The sequence below is a fragment of the Arachis hypogaea genome, chromosome 14 (genome assembly GCF_003086295.3).
Source record: "Arachis hypogaea cultivar Tifrunner chromosome 14, arahy.Tifrunner.gnm2.J5K5, whole genome shotgun sequence".
In the NCBI taxonomy this organism is placed as follows: Eukaryota; Viridiplantae; Streptophyta; class Magnoliopsida; order Fabales; family Fabaceae; genus Arachis; species Arachis hypogaea.
The window spans coordinates 20,135,706-20,142,872 of record NC_092049.1 but is presented as its reverse complement, the minus strand read 5'-3'; the positions used below and the strand labels follow the sequence as shown (position 1 = coordinate 20,142,872).

Sequence of the window (7,167 nt, the reverse complement as noted above, 5' to 3'; positions counted from 1 at the left end):
TTTTGTGAGGCATTGAGATCATATGACCTTGTGCATTGAGCCTATCTTGTAATGTTTGCTTTGCAATCATACTCCTACCTTTGTACCCTTATGCATACGACAATCCAAGTATTTGAAAATCATATATATGGCTATGTTTTGGGGATATTTCTGCTTCTTCCTTAAATGTGTTCAAAGGTGAACTGTTATGAAATTCCTTTCGTTTTGTATCAATTTTCGAGGCGAAAATTTTTATAAGGTGGGTAGAATGTAAGACCCAGAATCTTTGAAAAGTCTTATTATGATCAAGTCTCAAATAATATAATTATTTATAGCCTTAAATTCAGAAATTATTTTATTAAAGATAATTAAGGCAAGTTTTGATTTATTGAATTTGAGATAAGTTATGATTATTATCCAATTTTACAATTATTGGATTATTTTCTATATTTGAATTATAAAGTTGATAGTTATGAAATAATAAGGATTTTATATGATTTGGATTAGATAAGTAATATTTTAAATATTAATACTGCTATTTTGGAAAATGAAGAAATTAAGTATATTATTTCTAATTATTTGATTTGGCTATTTATTGAAAGTAATTTGTAAAAATTGATGATCAAATAGTATTTTCTATATACAATTAGTGTTGGATTTAATTTGGATTTCAATTACTATATTATTCCCAATTTTATTGGAAATTACCAAAATGTCCCTAACCCTAATTTGGATACACCATCCCCTAAAACCCTTCTCCTCACGCTGCACAGCCACCAGTCTCTCATTCATCCTCTTAAAGCTGCGCAAACACACACACAGCTGCAGCAGCAGACTCTTCCCCCTTTCACCCTCAGCAAACTCACAAGCATGAAACCCTAATCCTTCCCAACCCAACCGCCGTACTCAACCTGTTTCCCTTCCTCCTTCCATTCACACAAACGCAACACAATCAGGAGCAACAGCAACGCTGCAATGAGAAAGAAGAGAAACTGAAAGGGAGGTCTAAGAGACGAAGGGCTCAGAGGGGAGGGAGACGCCATCCTCCCTGTCGCCAGAACTGCGAGGAGCGTCGCCGCCAAAGACGTGTCGTCGTTCCTGCCCAGTCGTGGTTCTGCCATCCATCACCTCGTTCCGTCACCTGAAGAGAACTGCGATGACGAGAGGGAGAGCTCGTGCACGAAGGGAGCGCGAGAAGGAAGGAAGGTCACGTGAGGAGGAGCGCAAACCACCGCGCGGAGCTGCGCCGCTGTGTGCTGTCACCGTTGCGTCAGACTGTTGCCGCTGTCGAGCTTCGAGGAGAGAGAAGGAGGTTGCGTGGAAGATGAAGCGCGATGGTGGTAAGAGGTTCTGCCACCCCTCTGCTGTTGCTGAGCTGCCGCCGTCGCTGTGAAGGCTCCGCCACTGCCCTGTTGCTGCTGGGGAGAAGGAGACCGGAATGGGTAAGTAGGAGGGGTTTCTGCCACCGTTGGAGCTCAGTTGCCGTTGTTGTAATGGCCGCCGCGCCTTTGGCTGCCGGGAGCAGTATCGTGGCCGCCAGAACCAGTCTTTCTTGGTAAGCATTTTCGCTTCCGAAACCCCTTCAATTGAGTACTCTGTTATAATCCGTTAGAAATTCTGAGACGTTGGTTACACAGGGTTGAGTCCCGATATTTGCGCTTCGGAATTAAAGCTGCTGTTGGGCCACCGGAGCTTCTGGCCGCTCACGGATCTTTTGTCGGGGCAATTCGAAGTCGTAGCTGCTTCGCTTGTTAGTATAGTAAGTATTTCGCGTTTCGAAAACCCCTGCTTTAGCGTTTGGTTATGTTTGGCTAAAGACCTTGAGGCTTGGTAATGTAGGTTTGAGTTCCGGTGATTTCATGTCGCATAAGTGTTGCGGAGGCTGCCGTGTCATTCCTTTTATTTCAGTAAGTGTTTTATCTCGGAGATCCTCGCCATTTGTTTTCAGTCATGAGTTTTAAGATTTCCGCGATATTGATGTGTTAGGAAGTAGTAGCTGAGCTTATACGTGGCGCTGAGGCTGTTTCTTATATTGAGAAAAACACGCGGAGTCGGGATTTTGATTGTGATTTCGAGCTGAGGCGAAAAGGACTCTGAGAGACATTTGGGTTATGGAATTTGTATTTTTAGGTTGGGGCACTTTCCAAAAACTATAGTTTATTATTGAAATTATTACATATGGGTACTGATGTGAAGATGTGTATTTGGTGATTGTATTAGTCCTATGTATTGTTTGGTTGTTTTGTATAATTATGGGTGTTTGTTTGACTGCACTGTTGTGTGGTTTTGTGAAACGAAATGCTTTTGAAGTTGATTCTTTTAAAGCTTTGAGATTGAGTTTAATTCGTTAGAAATTGATTTGAGTTGAATGGATTTTCTTGAGAATGTGAAAAATAGAATACACTCTTGAATTCAGCCTGGCTTGCTTTAAATGATCTGGTTTTTGATAAATGATTGTTACTGAACCGTTTCTTTAAAGCTTTAGAAATGAGTTTATTCGGCTGATGATGATTTGATTTTTGAAACGGTTTCCTTGAAATATGGTATTGAGATGACTGTTGGATTTGGCTTGCCTTGAACTGATTTTGGATTTTGGGTTGTTGAAAAGGATTGTGGAATGGTTTTGTTGGGACCCGAACCAGGTGGCAAAGTCCAAGTTTTAGGGGAGATACTACCGGAATTTCTATAGAATCCGAGTCTTTATTAAAATGTTTGGAAAAATGATGAGTTAAAGACTTCTACTATTTTATTTGAATTATCAAGAAAAGGATGATTCATGTTCTTGAAATGAATTATTAAAGAGGAAATTGTGACTTAGTCTTGCTTCATGAGAAAGGCATTGTATCTCTTTCAGGAGAAAGTTATTTAGATGAAACTTATGTTTTAAAGCTGTTTTAAATGTGACAAGGGCAATGCCTTTAAATTTGACTTGAGGGTTTCAATTAGAGGAGTTTCAATGACTTTGAAAGAACCTGAATGTCTATTGACAAGTTTCATTTTGAAATGTTTTGAGAAAGGTTTTAAGTACTCTTTGAATCCTGAACTTTTGCAAGACAAACAATTTTGAACAGTTAAAACGCTTTAGAATTTGTCATGGGGGTTGAAGCTGGTTTTGCCTAAGTAAAGGAAACGGCTTTGAAGGAAGTAAATGATTACGTGACTCGGTTTGGCTTAGATCTTATTTTATTACTCAAATCGGAAAGCCAAGGTTTTAATGATTTTAAATGAATTTGGCGAAATGAGTTATGCTATTCTCCCCTAAGGACTTAGGACCCTGCCGAGAAACTTTTGTTACAAAAATCCCATTGTTGGATGGGTGATTTTGAATGTTTCAAAAGGAATCTTTAACTTTCCATGCTTTTGGAAGTTTTGGAAAGAGGAAGCCGAGAGTGGCTTGTTTTAAAGAGGGAATTTTCCTTGAGTAAAAGTGGCTTATGAGCCTGAGATAATTTGAGAAATGAGATCTTTAAAGCCAAGGCTGAAAAGAGTTGAAACTTGATTTCAAAGTGAAATGATTTGAGAAAAAGTGATTTATGGCTTAAATGCCAATTTTATGAATTTGATGATTTTGAATGGTGGAAGTGCTGTTTTATTGTGAACCGGAATGGTTGTGCATGATTATCAATATTGGCTGGTTCTGGATTGAACCGTGAGCCGGATGGCTGAGATGGATGTTGATCCATGGCTGAGAATGAATGCATATATGCTGAGATATTGATAAATGTGAATGTTGCACTTCCACTATCAGAGATGAGAGTTTCCCTGGGAGGAAGCAGTGGCTAGCCACCACGTGCTCCAGGTTGAGACTCGAAGCTCTTTTGACCCTATGTCGTAAGTGTGGCCAGGCACTGTGAAAGTCCCAGATGAGCTCGCCCCCGTAAATATTCACCAGTGAGGGTGATGGATATGGATCATGATTATGATCAAGTTTATGATGAGTATAACTCGAGTTGGGGATGCGCGACAGAGGGACAGTCCAATGGTTAGCTACCAGGACTTGTCGGGTTGGCTTTATAACCGACAGATGATATCATCAGCCACTAGGGACAGGCATGCATCATACGCATCTATGTGACATTGTTTGGGTGTGCATATTATACTTGGTTTGCCTATGTGATTAATTGCTAATTGTTCTACTTGCAATAACTGTTTGTTTGTGCTTGCATCTTCCTATTTGTGTTTGTTACTGTGACTCTGTTGGACTGTGGTGATTGGTTGATTGTTGGATTGTTTGGGCCTAGGGCCGTGGTTGAAATGAGATGGACCGATGGTTGGTTTCGGTTTTGTGTATTTATGGTTTGGAAAAATATGAAAGGCTATTTTGGTTCTGCATAGATAAACCATTTTGAAAGGCTTTTGAATTTTTGAGAATTGAACGGTTCTTCTTTCAGAAAAGATTTTCAGAATTTACTTTTATTGTAAACCGTCATATTTGAAAAGGAGGCATAAGACGGTTATTAATCACTAGTACGGTTTATCTTCACGTATCCTATTACAGTAATTCCCAAAAACCCTCTACTGAGAACCCTTTCGAGGATGATGTTCTCACCCCCCTACATTTTTCCCCTTTCAGGATATGGCGCCGATGTTACGAAGAGTTCATTTAGTTGTTGTTGAGATGCTCTGTATTTGCTTTAGTATATTTTTGTTCCCTCGCCTTTATCTTGATACATTCTGTAAGAGGGATAGGAATTGTATTGGGTAATGTCTGTAATATTATTTATATATATGTATGTATATATATGGATGTACTCTTTATGAGTTTTCTAAGTTGTATGGTATCTATGGATGTATGTTATCGGATGAAAGTATTTTTTGGGAGCGGTGTTGCGGTTTAAAGTTTCAAACAGGCTCATATTTTAGTATTAAATAGTATAAGTGTCGTCGTAATGTCCGAGCTATCAGAGTTGCGCAGCCGGAAGCGTGAGCTTTGGTAGTTAGGGTGTTACATATTAATAAATAAAATTATATTAGACTTTTTAATTTTGATAAAGACAAGTAAAATTTGAAAAATTTTATCTTAATTATTTTTATAAATACTCCTAACTTTTAAAAATTATAGGCACAAGTACGCGATCTTTTTTTAGTTACCAAATATAAAATAAGATATTTGTGCTTTTATAAATACCTCTTTAAAAAGTTTTACTAAATAAAGTCCAAGTCTTTTAAAAATTTAGCAAATTTAGAATTTGTACGTAACTATTTTTTTTAATAACTAAATTCAATCAAGTTGACCCAATAATATTGTTGGCTCAAAATTAGTCCAACAAAAACCACTTATGCATGCACTTGTTTGTGTAATTAATTATTTTAGTCAACAAAGATATATTATTTTTAAAATATTAAAAGATAAAGAATTTAAAACTTTTATTACTTAAAAATTTAAAGGATAATTATGAGAATTAATTAAAGCTTTCAATATTCTTTTATTAAGTTGAATGATGAGATATGTATGTTTCTGAAAAGTTTAGTGATAGAATTATAAAGAAACAAAAAATAGTATTAGTTAAAATAATATTATTTTTAAAATATTAAAAAATAAAGAATTTAAAACTTTTATTATTTAAAAATTTGAAGGATAGTTATGAGAATTAATTAATGCTTTTAATATTCTTTTATTAAATTGAACGATGAGATATGTGTGCTTTTGAAATGTTTAGTGATATAATTATAAAGAAGAAAAATAGTATTAGTTAAAGTTTGAGTTGGTAAAACTTTTTTTTTAAACTAGAATATTAAATCTGTCTTTTAAAAGCTGCACTATTTATGTTTGGTAAAATCAAACAAAAATAGCTTTTAATAAGTACAAATAACAATAATTATATTTGATAAAATAATTTTTAAAATTTTAAAAATTATAATACACATAATGTAATAATAAGTTTAGATATTTAGTAATAACTAAGTTTATATTAAACCTTTAATTTTAATAAAGATAAATAAAATTTGAAAAATTTTATATTAGATGTTTAATTTTCATAAACGCTCTTAACTCTTAAAAATTATAAAGACAAACACGTAATTTTTTTATTTACTAAAAAAAAAAAACGTGTTTGTAGTTTTACAAAAACCTTTTTATAAAATTTTACTAAACAAAGTCTTTTAAAAAATTTTTACAAATTCACAACTTCTATATAACTAAATTATTTTAATAAATAAATTTAATCAAATTGGCCTAATAATTTATTGCCTCAAAATTGTTTCAACAAAAACCATTTATGCATGCACTTGTTTGTGTCATTATTTTCGTCAACAAAGACATATTATTTTTAAAATATTAAAAGATAAAGAATTTAAAAGTTTTTTATTTAAAAATTTAAAGGATAGTTATGAAAATTAATTAAGGCTTTTAATATTCTTTTACTAAATTAAATGATTAGATATGTGTGTTTTTGAAAAGTTTAGTGATAGAATTATAGAGAAGAAAAGTAGTATTAATTTTTTGGTGTCTAAGTAAAATTCTATTTTGTTTGAAAAAGTAGTTTATTAAACCTGCCTTTTAAAAGATGCAATACTTATGTTTGGCAAAATCAAACAAAAAATAGCTTTTAATAAATACAAATATTAATAACTATATTTGGTAAAATAACTTTTGAAATTTAAAAATACTATAATACATATAATGTAATAATAAATTTAGATATTTATTAATAAATAAAATTATATTAGACTTTTTGATTTTGATAAAGACAAGTAAAATTTGAAAAATTTTATCTTAGTTATTTTTATAAATACTCCTAACTTTTAAAAATTATAGGCACAAGTACGCGATCTTTTTTTAGTTACCAAATATAAAATAAGATATTTGTGCTTTTATAAATACCTCTTTAAAAAGTTTTACTAAATAAAGTCCAAGTCTTTTAAAAATTTAGCGAATTTAGAATTTGTACGTAACTATTTTTTTTAATAACTAAATTCAATCAAGTTGACCCAATAATATTGTTGGCTCAAAATTAGTCCAACAAAAACCACTTATGCATGCACTTGTTTTTGTAATTAATTATTTTAGTCAACAAAGATATATTATTTTTAAAATATTAAAAGATAAAGAATTTAAAACTTTTATTACTTAAAAATTTAAAGGATAGTTATGAGAATTAATTAAAACTTTCAATATTCTTTTATTAAGTTGAATGATGAGATATGTATGTTTCTGAAAGTTTAGTGATTGAATTATAAAGAAACAAA

General features: G+C 32.8%; 1 long non-coding RNA gene across 2 annotated transcripts; it reads left to right on the top strand.

Annotated features, from left to right (window-relative positions):
* The first annotated feature begins 644 nt into the window (after positions 1-644).
* LOC112741771 (uncharacterized) lies at positions 645-4,782 on the top strand. Of its 2 annotated transcripts, XR_003171615.2 has the most exons (5): positions 645-1,534; positions 1,617-1,738; positions 1,819-1,886; positions 1,966-2,109; positions 4,553-4,782. It is a non-coding gene; the product is annotated as an uncharacterized lncRNA (long non-coding RNA). The 2 variants fall into 2 exon arrangements; XR_003171614.2 differs by lacking the exon at positions 4,553-4,782 and having other exon boundaries at positions 1,966-2,307.
* The last annotated feature ends 2,385 nt before the right edge of the window (positions 4,783-7,167 follow it).